Source organism: Pleurodeles waltl, chromosome 4_1 (genome assembly GCF_031143425.1).
Source record: "Pleurodeles waltl isolate 20211129_DDA chromosome 4_1, aPleWal1.hap1.20221129, whole genome shotgun sequence".
Lineage (NCBI taxonomy): Eukaryota > Metazoa > Chordata > Amphibia > Caudata > Salamandridae > Pleurodeles > Pleurodeles waltl.
The window spans coordinates 217,849,132-217,866,493 of record NC_090442.1 but is presented as its reverse complement, the minus strand read 5'-3'; positions in this window follow the sequence as shown (position 1 = coordinate 217,866,493).

Genomic DNA, 17,362 nt, shown 5'->3' with positions numbered 1-17,362 from the left:
GATTCATAGATTGACTTACATCATGAAATATTCTTTACATAGTTGTACAATCAAATTGATTAATTGGAAGCTGGTGGAAGATAATAATGACCATGAAGGTTTAGTTCTTCAAAAACCTTTTTTGAAAGGAAGAAATAACAAAATTATGTTTATAAAATCAGTAATGTGGCATACCAAGGATCAACTGAAATAAAAGTTAGAGAAACGGAATGAAAGGTGTACACGTTCCTGTTTTTACTGCGCCAATTGTACTCTTGTTTTGATTGGAGATTTTATATCTCTCACTTACACTGAAAAGAAAATCGATTTGAAGAATTTTGTGACACGTTATAGTATCAAATGTATGAATGCAATAATACGTTCATACAAAAAAATACTTTTCGGAACTCATAGATCTGTTAAATTAAGTTTGGATGAACATAGATCTAACATTTGTTTGAGGAACATGAAATTACCAGTTTGTAGGCATTTTGTAGAAGGACGTAATCTCTTTCAAATTTGAATTATGTTTTTGCTCATTTTACAGCCAACCTCAGAGGTGGAAATATTGGAGAAATGATACAAAGGCTGAATAAAGATGGATAGAAAAATTCGAATTGATGATCCCTTGGGCGAGCAATGAAGAACAGAATTTATTGTCTTTTATTTAAATATACATGATAATATAATTATACAACTCCTTAAGTGGAAATTCACATCATGAAATATGTTAATTGGTTTAGGTAGATTTAAGGAAACAACTTGATTTATGAACGCTTATTTTGTTTCATATTGACTAATGGGATTAATTAAGGTGTTTTGATAAATTTATATAGACTGTGTTGACGTTTTATGCATATAAATTGACTCAGGATATTATGTGAACTACGTAAGAAACCTTCACTTATGTGTATGCCTTATGATTAACCACATTTAGTAGATAAACTAAAATATATTCTGAACATCCATTATAGATGCATGTTAATCACACTGAAGATTAACCAACGTGATCGCTTTGATTTACAAACTACATTGGCAATGAAAATGAGATTATTGAACTATTTGGGATGATGTGGGGTAACTGGGAGGTCCCACCCATACACCAGTTCCTTTTGGATTCTCGTGTTGTATAGAGCTGGAGTGCTGGGGGTCCACGGGCTACAGTAATGATAAAGTGGGGGTCCACAGATGTCAAAAGGTTGGGAACCACTGCACTAGAGAGTTAGCCTTCTCCCTTCCATATTCAGAAGATTGGATAGGTGAGGTGAGTATTTGTATTGTTTAGGGGGAATAGAGTGTACAAATTGCCATTTGTGTTTTGAAAACTAAAACATAGGTGTTAGCATTCTGTTTCTCAACTTCTATATATTGTAGATCCGCTTCTGATGATGGTCCTGAAAAGCATTGGGCTCTGAGTTAATTTAACTAGCACGGTAAAATGGAGATTATTCTCAGCTGTACACTCCCTGTGTTAATGTTGTTAATGAAGAATGAATTTTAAGGCGAAGGTCAGGTTAATAATCATTAAAGTTTATAAGGAACGAAAGTGAGGAGTACACTGCAGTTTCTTGAACTAATAGCAGGGAGTGCCGTGCTTTTACTTTATTTTTGCAAATGGTTTTCCTGTCTCTGATTGTCCCTTTGAAGTGATAGATTACCATCAGGCACTGGGATCACCAGAAAAGCTTTGATTTATAAATTAAATTATAGTAACAACATAATGGCAATAATAACAACATGCAGTTTGACATTTAGAGGTTTGATAACATAACATAACATAACATTCTAGTTCTTTGCATTTATTTGGTCAAATTCACTTCCTCTCCCTCTCCCATCCCTTCTCTTCTTCCTTTCATTCGCCCTTCAATCTCCTACCTCCATCCCTTCTTCCTTTTCATTCCTTCACTTCTTTCTTCGTTCCCATACTTCCATCTCTTCTTTTCCTAATTTTTAAAAATATTTTGTTATTTAATTTTCATTATATTACAAGGTGACAATACGTTCTCCGTCCAATTAGAAGTTGTCAGAAAATGCTGAGACCAGAGTGGGCGGGAGTAGGGGTCTTTGACCCTCACGTGGTAGACATTTCTGCCTCTGGATAAGGCTAGGTAGGTAACCTCGCTGTGCAGGACCACAATTCTTGCCTGACAGCTAAGAGTGTGTGCAGTTAGGGGAAATCCTTGAAGATCTAGGGTTGATTCAAGAAGCAGAGACTCATGTGTGAGAGGGATCTCATTTCAGTGCAGCACACAACTGTGAGTACCAGAAAAGTGTCATATAAAAACACTACGCAATCAAATGAGAGGCCTTGTCCTCCCTGAGCAGCGACAAAATCCTAGAAACATTTCGGTCATATTAGCACTCACTGGTTAAAAACTAGTTCAGTTTCTATGGCAGAATGACCTTGGTACTCACATCTAGAGAATACGATCAAACTCAGAGATCGGTATTTAGAGAGAAAAGAAGGCCGCAGTTACCTTTTGGCAATCATCAGTGTACACTGTCATGCTGTTCTGTGTCCTGGTCCTTAACCCTGAAGGTGATGTAATCAACCCCAGGCAGGCACCTAATGCTATTTTCTATTCAATAACACCCACTTCCCCTGCAAGTGGCAATATAGAAGAGTCACGCGCGAGCTGATCAAGAAACATTAATGACCAACATACCCAGAAAGAAAGACTAGTAGTGCTCAGTGTAATAAAGACTAACTGTGAGCAGTCAGGCATTACTACTCTGTTCTTCTACCTTGTCCATTCCTTATCTTCAATGTAGCAAAAGCAGTAGGGAAGGCATTCATTGAACACACAGACAAGAAATGGAATGGCTCTCATATGAATCAAAAATCACACAGCTGCAGAACCCAACAACAAAGATCCACAAAACATGCCTAAACCAAGAAATAGTAGCTTGTAATGGTTCATGAAGGTTCCTAGTAAGTCTGGTCACACAAATATAAACAAAGGACACTGCTGTGACCAAAGCTCTGATGAAACAACCCAACATGTAGCGAGGCAAAGGGACCTCAGTCTGCTCATAACTTATAGAAATATCAGTGGGCACTCAAAAGCTATGTCTAGGAGTGAAGGACATATGCCTATGTTGTTCCAAGCTGAATATAACAAAGGGAGCATCAGGACAGTGAAAAATAAAAAGTGCTTTGCAATTACTTAAGCAGCCCGTCCAGCATCTATGGAGTGCAGCTCCTGAATCATTAGCCAGAGAGGAGAACAAGCACTGGTTTACAATAGCCTTGTGAATTTGGAAATTGGCCAGAACTTTAGCTAAAAAAGAGAAACAATCAAAATATCCTATCAAATAGGCTAAGGGCAGCAAAAAATGCATCATCGGTGATCTGAACCTTAAGAGAAGTGCCATGAAGGACTCAAAATGAGCATGCTGGACAGCTTTAAGAACAAGTGGCGGGCCCCAAGAAGGAAGCAAAAAGGACACAGTAGGGTGCCCTGAAGATAGCCATATAGAAATCCAGGAATGAAGCCAGCAGCCTAATCTGAAACCCATCCACCAGCAGGTCAACAAAACTCACAAGATCACAGAAAAAAGAATGCAGTCATAAGACACACACCACCTTCCCCAGTGGTGATTATAAGACTTATGGGCTGAAGGTCAATGAGACTGCTGCATCTTCAGAACACTCTCAGGTGACACTCCCAACTGAATGTCTCACCTCTCAGTCCAGACCGTCAACAGGTGCAGAGAAGGGAGTAAGGCAGATGATAATGACTGGAAGGAGGATGAAATACAAAGGAAAGGCCATCCCAGACAAAAATAGATCTACTAAGTGAGGAAACCAGAAAGATCTGTGCAACTTTGGAGCCACAAGAAGCACTGATCTCTCTCCCTCTTGATTCTACAAAGGACCTACTGGCTTGGGGAAAGAATAGGAAAATTAAACAAAAGAAAGGAGACAAGGGCAAGACAGAGTATCTACCCCACTGCATGGGGATACTGCCCCAAGAAAAAAAAGACACTGTCTGGCATTGTTGTATTAATCTAGACTACAGTTTATCCAACAGAGGCCATCGGGATTAGTGGCCAATCTCTAGAAACAACTCCACACTGAGTAAAAAGTATGTTGAACGACGAGGGACTCATCTGAGGGTGTTAGTCACAACTTTGTCTGTGATGTAGCTGGTAGGCAATGACATTAGGTGATTTTATTCGTCCAGCGTTTTTCTGGGACAGAAAAAACGCGGGCCTCATTTATGAGGTCCTAGCAGCACACTGCATCACCGGAGTGTCATTTTTTTTTACGCAGTGTGCTAGCCCATATTAAGAAGTCCACGCAAAGTCACCTTGCCTGGCCTTGTAAATATGGACCCCTTTCATGCATAACACTACGTGAAAAGGGCATTCCATGGGTGTTGTTTGGGGTGTTCCCGTGCAAAAACCCTTGGAACCCGAAGTAATCTGACACACTCCCAGAATTACAAATTTGGGGATGCCCCAGAGTCCTACGCCACCCTTCACGCAACGGGGAGAAATATCTTTATTTCTCCCTGTTTTTTCCCCTTTCTATGTGCGCTGCACTCTGCAGCACACACAGAAGGAGGAAAGCGCCTTGATTGATTGTTTTTGTTCAGAACGGTGTCCCTTCCTGCAAAAAAACAATCATCCCCACAGCACAGGCACCATGGTGCAAGGGTGCCTGTGTTGGAGCATGGCAGCAATTTGTGTGCCAGCTCAGGGGGGAGGACAATAATGCGCTGTATGTTGTAAATGCGGTGCATTTCTGCCCTTTCCCGGTGTCAGAGGGTGGCACAGCAAGACTCTTGCTGTGCCGTCCTGCACCACCAGCCTTGTAAATGAGGCCCTGTGTGTGCCACAAATAAGCCATAGGTTGTTTCAGTTCCCAGGAGCTTTAACCTTCCTCAGCTATAAATAAATGTGTGTGCCCAGTGGAAAACTGTGTACCTGGTGGTATCACTGAGTTCACAGCAGGAAACCCGCATTTTGCACAGGGGCACTTGCAAGAAAAAGCCAATAATCAATGTCAAAGTCAATAGGCCTCGCATTCGGAACCTATTGAGTTTGCCAGTGTTTTTTTGTGACACTGTACATCATCCTCAATGCTGTGCACCATGGCTAAATATAGACAAAAGGCTATGATGCATAATTTTATTTTTTGTTTTTTTCATCTTATTTATCGGTCTGAGTTGAACTGGTAAATAAAAAAACACACACAATTGGAAGCGAAGCAACACAGAGGCGAGGATGAAAGGAACACGGGCAGAGGGCTTGAAAATCAATCAATCAAGAAATTTGTTTAGCGCTCTACTCACCCGGAGGGTCTCAAGGCGCTGGGGGAGGGGGGACTGCTACTGCTCGAACAGCCAGGTCTTGAGTTGCTTCCTGAAGGAGAGGTGGTCTTGGGTCGGGCGGAGGTGGATGGGGAGGGAGTTCCAAGTCTTGGCTGCCAGGTAGGAAAAGGATCTTCCTCCCATGGTGGCTTTTCTAATGCGTGGCACGGCGGCGAGGGCGTGGCTGGTCGATCGTAGCTGGCGGGTGGGAGTGTAGAAGGTCAGGCGGTTGTTGAGGTACCTGGGGCCCAGGTCGTGGAGGGCCTTGTGTGCATGGGTGAGGAGACGGAACGTGATTCTCTTGCTGACGGGGAGCCAGTGCAAGTCTCTCAGGTGTCCGGAGATGTGGCTGTGACGGGGGATGTCAAGGATGAGGCGTGCGGAGGCGTTCTGGATGCGTTGGAGTCTTTTCTGTAGTTTGGCCGTGGTTCCGGTGTAGAGGGTGTTACCGTAGTCCAGTCGGCTGGTGACGAGTGCCTGGGTGACCGTCTTCCTGGTTTCGGTGGGGATCCATCGGAAGATCTTTCGGAGCATGCGTAGGATGTTGAAGCATGATGATGAGACGGTGTTGACTTGTCTGGTCATCGAGAGGGAGGAGTCCAGGATGAAGCCCAGGTTGCGTGCGTGGTCCGTTGGTTTGGGTGCGCTGCCCAGGGCAGGGGGCCACCAGGAGTCGTCCCAGGCAGAGGGTGATGATCCAAGGATGAGGACTTCCGTCTTGTCTGAGTTCAGTTTCAGGCGGCTGTTCATCATCCACTCGGCTACGTCTTTCATCCCTTTGTGCAGGTTGGTTCTGGCGGTGGCTGGGTCGTTGGTGAGGGAGAGGATCAGCTGGGTGTCGTCGGCGTAGGAGATGATGTTGAGGTTGTATTGGCGTGCAATGGCTGCGAGGGGGCTCATGTAGATGTTGAAGAGGGTGGGGCTGAGTGATGATCCTTGTGGTACGCCGCAGCTGACTTCGGTGGCCTCGGATCTGAACGGGGGGATGCGGCCTCTCTGGGTTCTTCCGGCGAGGAACGAGATGATCCACTCTAGTGCCTTCTCTTGGATTCCGATGTTGCTGAGGCGCTGCACTAGGGTGCGGTGGCAGACAGTGTCGAACGCTGCGGAGAGGTCCAGGAGGATGAGGGCCGCTGTCTCCCCGTTGTCGAGCAGGGCTCGGATGTCGTCGGTGGCTGCGATGAGGGCGGTCTCGGTGCTGTGGTTGGCTCGGAAGCCGGACTGCGAGTGGTCGAGGGATCCATTAGTCTCGAGGGATCCATTAGTCTCGAGGAAGGCTCTTTCATGGACTGCTTAATCAAAATTGAAAAAGCAATGTCCAGAAAAGTAAGCAGTGAAAGGTAATGAGCCATGCTGTAGGGATGGACAAGCACAAGAGACAAAGCTAAGCCCATACAAGCTAACAAATAAGAAGCAAGCAAATGAGAGTGACAGTAGAGCTACCAATGGTAAGTAGTGGGTGGGCTGTAAGCCCAATGCAAGCTGACAGCAGGTCTTTGCGCAAATAAATTAATTGCCCTTTCCGGTAGACAAGACCAAAAAATGATTGACCCATCAGGATATTTTGCAGCTGTGCAGATTCGGTTTCTAAACCTGCCCTGTCCTCATTTGTGCCAGCTAGGGTGATATTCCTTTCCAGTCTCCATAATGTACAAAAGTGGCTTGAAGTCATCACCCTTGGACATTAGCTCAGCCCATGCATTGCATAGTGAGCAGCTCTTCAGACAAGATGGCAGCTTAATGTCTTCAAGTGGTGCAAACGCAAACTTAGTACCACCACTTGCCCTCTTGTCCCTTAGTACAAATAACATTTTATTCAGAACGTGAATTGGGGGAGGGTCGACAGATCTCCTGAGAGGTACTTCACTCGTCTTTTATTGGCATCGGCAAATGCTCCAACATGAAGCAGACTTTTTAAAAGCCACCAGTTCATTTCTGGAATAAATATTTTGTTACATGCTCCCAGGGTAGCTGCTGAAGCTATGTTTTCAGAGAAAATATGCAATTTACTTGGCAGTCTTAGAAATAAACTTCATATTTCACTCACCCGTGCTGCAGACAAAAATCTCATCAGCAGCCTTGGTGTTTTTCCTAGGAACAGACCACAATGAGTGTTTCTGGCCTTTTCACCCTGGCACGTCCTTCTGTTGTTTGTTGTGTGCGGGTTTACACATCACTGAAGCCCATTCCATGCATGCACAGTCTGAAAACAACTCTTGCCTGGGTGAGCTGAGACTGGAATGGCACTACCTTTTGAAAGGGGCATGCCGCTGAAAATAACCTTTTTAATGAATTTTGGATGGTGAAACTGGAAAAAAGCTGCAGGTTCTGAACTTTGCTGGCCCTTAGACTTCTGAACTTCTGTTGTTGTGTGGCTAAAGGAATGCAGGGGGGATCCGAAGGCAATCGTGCTTCGAGCCTCAGGAAAATTCCCATAAATGTTGAGTAACTAGAATGTCAGATTTAGTGGCCCTTTGACCTACAGTGACGTCACAACGTGGACAAAGAGCATCAGAGGTCCGCTATCTTGCAACCTTCCTGAATGCCCATTTGTGCCATGTCCATTACATGATCATTTAAATAGTCTATACTTAATAATGTCCTCCTCAAATTTTTGGAGCTTAACAAAAAATGACTGCTTAGTGATCTGAATGTCTGCACACCTTGCAAAGTCTCCCCTTTGTGCTTCTTGTCTTCCAGAGGACAACCCTCCAATATGCCAGACTGAGTGAAATATGTTATTCGCAGCGGTGCAAAAGAGACCATTTGCACAACATGGCTCTAATCTAACTAAGCTTTTGCGATCTCAAGTTAGACTGACATCTCACCCCTCAGTAACACTACACGTGAGGTCAACCAGGTCCCAACTGTACACATCAACAGAAGAAAACAAACAGCAGTGTTCTATCCACACACCCTTTGACATAAGGCTCCACACAGATCTATAACAGTATTGGCTACTTCCAGTTTCCATCACTAGACAACATATTGTCGTCTCCCGAATTTGTCAGTGCTGGCACTGGAAATACTCATACATACACCAGTATAAAGGGTGTAGCCTTGCCCTATGTGCCTGGCTGCATATGAAACCTATAACCTGTCTTTTTGTTTGTGTCGCCGAGGCCTAAACCTGTCCCTGGCAACAAGAGATCAACAATCTGTTCTGTGACCTGAAGGGGCACACCAAATGTCCCCTCACAGTGGGAAAAGGACTAGTATCCGAGTAAGTCACATCAAGCAGTTATAGTTTTACACCATGTTTTTGTGAATCTTTGGTATGACCGAACCTTTCTTCTTTGTGTAAGGTGAGAGCCTGGTTTATTGACTCCTCTTACGCAAAGTCCCACTTTAATGTGAACCCCAGATCTTGCGCTGATATTACGTGTGCATGTCCAGCATGTGCATGTGCAGCAGATGTGTAGTTCATGTTTGGTAGTAGGACTCTGTGTACGATAAGAGTTTGACAACTGGTACCTGTGGAATCTGTTTTGGATGGCTTCTGATTTAGCATGGCACAAGATGGAGAGTGGCTGCAGCTTTCTTAGACACTGAAGTGACTAACTGCAGGATGGAGACTCAGACACCAAAGTGAGGGAGGATGGAGACATACATTTAAGGCGATCCATAGGAGCAGGGGACTGCTGAATCCTTCTTGAGCAGATGGTAAAGGTGAGGGTTTGGATTGCAATTCCAGTTAACAAGGTGAAGAGGTTTCTAGGCAGGGCTTGTCATTTTATGTTACTGATTAATGCTTCATGCAGGCTGAATCCTTGAATGAAAATCCTTTGGCGGCACTGATGCGGAATCTACGAAGCACAACTGCCGAGGATGCAACTTCACCGATGACTGCACCTTCAGGCTGCACCTGCCATGTCCAGGTGCCAATGTGCACCCATCCAGGGTGGCCACTACTGTTGAAGATGAGTGCCACTCTGTGAGACTTCCATGCGGCCTCTGCCCAGTTGCTCCTGTTTCGAGGGTGCTGCTTCCACAGGAGCAGGAACGCTGAGTGTGCCCTCCCACTCAAGGAGGAGTGCATCTCCAGGGAGGAGGCACAAGCAGGCTCAAACTGAGTACTCTGCTGCACAAATGTAAGAATTTTGACAGGAGTGAACTGGAAGTTGTGAAAACAGTTTGAAATGATGTATGCATTTAGCCAGTGGAGTACCTTTGAGTGAACTACCCTTGCAGCAAATCATTGCATACACTCATGCTGCATATGGTGGCTCTAGACATTAGAGACCTCCTAAACCCTGATGGGGTATTAGAAAGGTTGTCTCATTGAAACAGGATTACAACCCTGCAACTGTGAACCACATTGAACAGGGTAGTATTTCATTCTGTTGTGAGATTAAAGTACTTTCTTTTCATTAAAAGAGAAGCCCTGGGCTGGACAATAGCTAATTGTGTCGGGTGACTGTTGAGTTCCGAGCTGCTGTGCCCCACATTGACTCCATCCGAAGCCTTTGGCTGCTCCCACTTGCTACCTTAAAAGTCAAGTGCGGAAAGGGCGTACTTGGCTCAGTTTGCATTGCCACAGTAGGGTGGTCCCCACCAGACAGGTGGCAAACCCCTTCAACCACCATCGTTGTGGCACAGTAGCCACTGCCTTCCCTGTGCCCCCCGAATGAGATCTGATAGACAGCTAGAATCAAATAGAACTCAAATCTAAAACAAAGTGAACCACAACAGAACAAAATTGTAATACAACACTTTGACTCTGGTCAAGGAGAATGTGACAACTATAAAGGTATATAGATTTATGAGATTACTCTTTATAAATAAACCTAACATAACAAAACTTGTCCCATTTTTGCTACTCGTTTGTGCTCCGTCTCCTGATGTCTAAGAAAAGGACAAGAAGTGGAAACTACAGAAAGTAAACATGACTTATAAAGCTGCAGCTGTCTTCATCAACACGAGACCAGGAGTAGCAAGGGCAATGCCAGAGGTAACCAAGGAAAATCAGAGGTAGTAGGTGCTATTGGAAAGCTACACTTGATGTCCACCTACCCTCCATCCCAGGAGAGGTGTCCGGACCACTGGGCCAATAGTTCTAGTAGGATATGAATGTGCCATTTGACTGGCAAACTTTGATTACAACTAGTACCAAGGACTTAGGGTAAAACAAAAAGAAATTCCTGACAAATGAGTTCTTTGATGGATTATTTCTATAAAACTACAGACAGATGCATATATGAACAATAGCTAAGAAATAGCTACATTTGGTATTTCAATTAACAAATGGTTAGGATGATATGGAAACATCAGTCCCCATGTTTCCAGTTAGTCAATTGAAACCTGGAACACCCTATTTATGTTTTGTTATTCTCTTTTTTATAACTACCATTGTTATGGCATGGTTTCACCTTCTCAATCTAGTTGTCCTTGGATCTGGGAATTACACCCATCCATTGTGCTTGTGCTTTGTTGATGTTGTGTGAAGTTAGTAGAGAGTTCAATGTTTATATTAGAAGTGGGTTGGTGTACAGACATGAAGGTAAAATGCATTCACACTTTATTCCATTAACGTTGATTTTTCATTACTCTCACTAACCCATTCATCAGGTCTAAAATACTTCCTTCATTCCGCATCCTCATACGATTTAATGGATTACACATTATAGTCTTTCTTTCAAATATGATGTTTTGTGAAATCACTTTTCCAGCACTCAGGTTAGTCCCCACTATAGAAAACAAGCATTGGTAAGCCAGTTCGTATGGGTTGAATTTTCGGTCCTGACTAAAACAGAAGTCTTCTGCAGTGAAAAACACAAAATAAAAAGTTTGTTTTCTGTAGCTACAGAAGGTAATGTAATATATAATGATCCAGTGAACTTTTGAGATGTGAAATTGTCTCATGCATTGCAATGTAAGCACTCCACGGGAGGCCAAAGGATACTCTAAACAACCAGTAGCCGAGATACCCCCTGAGCAGAGCAAAAGCACACTCTATGTACGTTTTAAAGCAATGGTAACATTATTCCTTACGGGCAGCTTCGCTGTCGAGCCATGCCTTAAAAAAACAATAGATAAATAGGTCTGCTTCCCCCATTTTGTAAAGACGAAAAAGTGCTCCAGCTTATGGACAGGTTTTCTATGTGGTTACTTGAAGGCCCGAAAAGCGCCCCAGTTGGAGATGCTGTACGTGTAACAAAATGAACTTATTCCTTCAACCTCTGGTTGTTTAGCACTCATTAATCCAACGCACTGCGGCATGTGCGGGCCCGGGGGAGGCTCTGTAAACATTAATACACATTAGTGCAGCGCTTGCATATTCTTTGCCTGGGCAGTGCACAGAGAGCCAAGCACCACACTGTCCAGCACAAACATCCCCCGCCGAGATCCAAAAGGGGAAGGATAACACAACAGTCTTGTGTTTTCTTTTTCGGCTCTATGGCCTCAAAAATGTTAAATCACCTTTAATGTACTCTAAGCCAGTGAATAGTGACATCCAAGTCACATTGGAATGAAAAGGCCCGATTGTAGGTTCCATGTTTGGTTTTGCTGCGCAGCTCCCTGCATTTGTGACTTTTTTAAAGGTCTTCAAATGGGGGCAGAGCCAAAAGTCCCAGTTCCTAAATGTTTCTTCAGGCAGTAATAAGGATAAATTAGATTGTATTCCTTGAAGGAGAACTGTGAGGGGTTTACAGTAGCAGAAATGTTATGTTATTTTATTGTAATTTTATTTGTACAATGCTTACTACCCCTGACAAGGTGTTGAAGCGCCATTCGAGTATTTTTTCAGTAGTTATTGTCGGTCACTGGTATTAGTCTTGTGCTCCTAATGAAACCATTCCATGCACTGAATCCAGTTTCTATATGGTAGATTAAATGAATAGGAGTGAGGTGTGATCATCAGTGGGAGGAGCGATGTGAACTCATGAAGCGGTTGCTGGTATGAATAGATGAGCTACAGGACATTAGGTATTGTTGCATTGCAGGGGTATAGCTTTTAAAGGAGAGTTTTTGATTTTGCAGTGAAGTGTCAGCCGTTTTCCAGAAATAGAATAATAGGGATTAAGCCAAACATGCACATGACTTAGAGGAGGCTGTGCTCAGAGACAGGAAGCATGCAGAGGATGAAAAGTGAGAGGTTCAATTGAAAGAAAAGGAGAAGCAACAATTGGAATTTAAGTCAAGATCAATTCTCATGGGTATATAGATATATATTTATATAATACATTCCTGTAGCTCCACATTTGTATTGTGGTGCAAAACGAGGTGTTCGCGCTTACCAGAAACCATTGCCTTGTCAAAGACTTCCGGCAAGCCGAAACACACCATTTTGCTCTGCAATAAAAATTGGGTTGTCCTTCTGCCGTGGAGTGCCATTTGTTCTTTGGATCAAGCGGGACAATACTGGTGGGTCTCTCAGCCCGCCACTGGCACACATCAGTGGATGAGCTTGTTTCTTTGACTCAATTCTTCTATGAATATATATATATATATATATATATATATATATATATATATATATATATTTATTTATATATATATATCTCTCAATCACAAGGTAGCCCAAAAAGGAACCTGTATTGAACCATCTTTCTTTCCTTCCCAGTCATTGTCGGGACACAGTGTTATTGGGTAGACTTTGGCAGGTCTTCTTCAAGACCAGTCGTTATTCACATCATTTCACAAATTATGGTTGGAAGTCTGAGCATGATCCGTAATGTGTACTATAGAAAATGCAGAAAAACTCTAAGGAAGGAAAAGTCAAGGTTAATGGGTACATTCCTTTTGAAAAATACATATGTAGTAGAGCTTTAGCTGTTCATTTGAAGCACAGAGTGAGAGAAGGAGAGGTGTAGTCCAATGCATGTTCTCCCTAATTAACAATTGTTTCCACAACAAGTGCGCCCACGCACTTGCAGATGAATGGTTTTGCTTCTCAACTATTGTGAGCCAAGACAGAAGCAGTTCCGTGAAGGCAAATCATTCACATCCAGGCCATCCAGGCATCACACACATCCTTTGAAGCTAAGATTTGAGAAGTTTGAATGGACAATGTTATATTAAGGCTAGACTTGCATAATGTGGCAGACACGGTGGACATTAAGAAAGGCTGCATTTCCATGATGGATGACATGTTTTAACATCTCATGTCCTCAGAGTTTTGTCTGTCATTGGTGTCCAAAACCTAGAAAGAAATGGTGGAGAATGATTAGGACAGAGCAAGAATAAAACACCCCCGTTTATAAGACTCCATGTGGATGTATAGGGTGTTGACCACAAAAACTTCATGGAGGCTTGGATTTCTCCATAGCTGCAGATGGATAGGCTCTCATCCTGTTTCATCCTAGAGAGGGCATACTGAACTCTGGTGCCAGCAATTGCTGCCGGGTGCCTCTCCTTATCCTCTTTTTTTGAGGGTCCTAAACTACAGAGATAGGGACACGATTGTCGGGGCAGCCTGGGCTACAGAAGAGTTAAAATTCCAGTCCTCTTGGATTCTCATTTTTCCTGACGGTACATGTATAGGTCAAAACAGAGGAATTCTTTTGATGTTGTGAAGCACAAGATATGGGCATGAATCTTAAACATATTTTCATTTATCCGGCCACGCTTAATGCCATCTTTCCTCAAAATCTGTCTCCTCTGACTCTCCTGAAGCACCATGGGATTAATTGTTGGAGAACGACTCAAAGGGACCACTAGAGCGCTCTGGGCATGCAGTCACTCACATGGAGCGCAGTCATATTGGGCCCTTGACAATGGGGCCAACACCGGCACTTCACAGATGAAATGGGGAGGAGCATTTGGGCACTAGGGTCTCTTCTGAGTCTCATAAGGACAACCTTAAGAATGCGTTCTCTCTTGCCACCTATTCACATCCTGAGCCAGATGAAAATGAGTCCTCAGATCCTGGGTGGTACATGACTGCTATGATTTCAACATACGGGCAGCTGTGCTGGGCTGGGACCATCTAGACAACTACAGAACTATTTGTTTGTTAACAGTTGAGTAACCCAACTCTTTTGGGTTGGGCTTCGTGCTACAACCCCTGTGAATACACATTGGTTTGAATGATGTTTAATAGGGATGATAAATGCTTCAGAGGTGAAAGAATTGGTGGAGTAGTTGGGTGATGTTGTGTGGCTTGCAGAGTTGGTCTAAATGTTATATTTTCATCACCACTCCACTTCAGTAAGTGGAGGATGCAACCTATTTCTCGAGCGCCTCTTGTGTCATGGTTGAAAAGTTGTAATGGCCACTGCTAGGGTAATGGCTTGGAACGTGGATGGTCACAATGACTGAAGTAACTGAGAGCAGTCCTGCAATTTGCTAACAGCCCAGTCCTGCTGTGCTGCTTCTACAAGAGGTCCATCTAATTGGGACAAAATGCACTTTTCTTAGGAAATTTGAAGGAAGATTGTGCTTCAAGATAGCGCAAAAGCATATCTCCAGGGCACAAAATGGAGGAAAGAACAGATGATCACAAATTTTGAGACCAGAGTCCTGAAGTTGGAACACAAATGTCTTAATGTGAGTGGGGGGAACTGTAGTGCCAGCTTGATATTGAGAGAAAATTCCTGATGCAATATTCTCTAGATGAGGCAAGACAGATTTGGATGGCCTTGAACAGGCGTGTCTATGAAATGGGAGACAAGTCGGGGTCTACTGGGTAGCAACCAGAGGCCCTATCTCTAGAGTCATCCTGCAGATATGGTTCACAGTTGGGCAATTGGTGACTACTGTCAGATGCATTACGTTAAGCAGTAAACATCAAAGTGTGAATTGACCTCCCGCTGCGATGCTTGAGTGAGGTGGACAGGGATGCCTTAGTCCAACCCATCACGGAGAAAGAAATTGTGGAGACTATGACCGACGTGAAGTTGGGAAAGCCACCTGGCCAAACAGGTTCCCTCTTGAGTAGAAACTTAAGTCACTGCTAAATAAACTGAGAAGCAGTGCGGATGAGGACAGTGCCCTTAGATCTGGATCTGGCAACAGCTGTCATCATTGCCAAGCCAGGTTGTCAGTCTAACGATTGCCCATTGTTTCATCTAGTCTCTGTAGTTAATGTAGCGCTCAAGATATTTGCAAAAATACTCGCACTCTGGGATCAGTGTAGTTTCATGTCCAACTGAAACAGAAAGCAGTGCGCCTGCAGGGTGGATACATAACAACGTAGGATAACATTTGTAATATGGTTTTGATGGTAGTAAAGGAAAAATAGTAGATTATAGTGAAGCATGGGGAGAGGTAATTGATGAGGACTGAATTAACTCATTCTAGCATGACATAAGTAATCCATTGTAAAGTATAATAATATACTAATGTATAAGAAAGAAAGTTATGGAGAATAGGTGTTTGTTTAAAAACTACATGTCCCAGAATGCAACACTATAACCAATTGGTGAGGAACTATTTAAGTGTAGTGGAATGAGACATTGTTCACCTGTGATCAAGACCTGTTTAGGATGAAACGCATTGGGTGGTAGAAGCATGTTTTATGATACAATAATAAAAGGCTTAAAATAACAACTTATTGGAGTGCGATAGATCAATTTGTTGGAGAAATATATATATATATATATATATATATATGTAGTGCTTGCTTCCATTAACGAGGCGTTAAAGCACTTTGAGGCGAGAGGTACGGAATCCAAGATTAGACTTGAATAGCTAGTACATTAGTAATATGTGATGAACTTGTGTTGCTAAAACCTTACATACAACGGATAAAACATGCTTTTTAAAAAAAAAAGAGATTGAAGCTGAAGAAATAATGGTCCACATGTTTCTGCAAGCCACACGTCATATTTGCAGCAAACACTCTCATTACTCTTCCTCAGCGGAAAACATCTCACCTTCAAGATCCCATCTAATCCATTACAGTGAAAATGAACCGTCTCTTTTATCATACTGTTCTTGTTACCCAGTGCTTTCTAGCTGTAGATTAGGATGCTCTTCTATTTTACTAATACACAAGTGTAACAAAAATTAGGAAAACATTGACCCGACCACTGTTTTTTCATACCAGTTCAACAAACTGCAGAAGCAAATAACTCATTAAATAAAATACACTTAGCCCTAATCTGAACCGGTTTGTTCCAGGAGAATACAATGGTGTGATTCTTAAAAGTGCCCTGAACGGGTTAATGTAGAAAATAGCCCGTGCCAGATAAACCTCAATTAGTTATTAATGCAGGCAACTCACGAAAGCACTTTAAATGGTATTAGGCAGAGAAGAACTTTGCAGGAGACCAATTTATCAAATCCTTTCTGAAGTCCACTGACCTCAGGATAGAATTACAGGTTTATAATTTACTCAGCACTTGCATGACCCAGAGAACAAAGCACTGCCAGCTCAGTCAAAACATAATTACTCTTGACCTTAAAATATGTGTTTTCGTGTGGTAAATTGGCGTAGAAATTATTTTAGAGCAAACGCAGGCTGTGATTTTTCATTGTTCTTTATTTAATTCGCTTGCTTGAGTGGAAGTTTGTTTAGTGAATGAATATGGCGAAGGAGCAGACCTTTTTCAGCAGGGGGTTGTGCAAGCCATTCTGCTTTTAGGTGGAGCCTACATGACAGCACTGTTGTCTGGTTGCAAAAGACATATTGTGGGCTTATCTAGAACATACAGGTGATTGAAGCCTGCCATTGGCTGGCTTTTCTGACACTCTTGTTTGGCTGCTTCTTATTTGAGGAGACTTGTGTTTGTCCCTGCTATGGGGCATTGCCTCTTTACTGAACTCTTTGATTGGCTGGTTTCTATGCTTCCACTTTTAGGGACCTATGTTTAGGGTCAAGCCTACAATAGCATGCACCAGTGCACGTGTCTCACTTGCGAGTCACTGTTGTTAACAACAAGGGCTTGGAGCACACCCATTGTTTACCATTTGTTTGCTTGCGTGGCTCTCGTCTTCATAGCCTAGTAATTGGTCACTGCAGGCTAGCATAATTTCCGTTCCTTTATGTGGAGCAGGGACCAAGCACTGATTGAGGTTCTGCTTTGTTCTTTTTAACTTCTAGTGCTCTGCAAAAAGAAGGTGTGTGACTGGCAGTGACTGGCAAAAACATGCCCAACAGAACAAACAAAATTGCAAAGCTT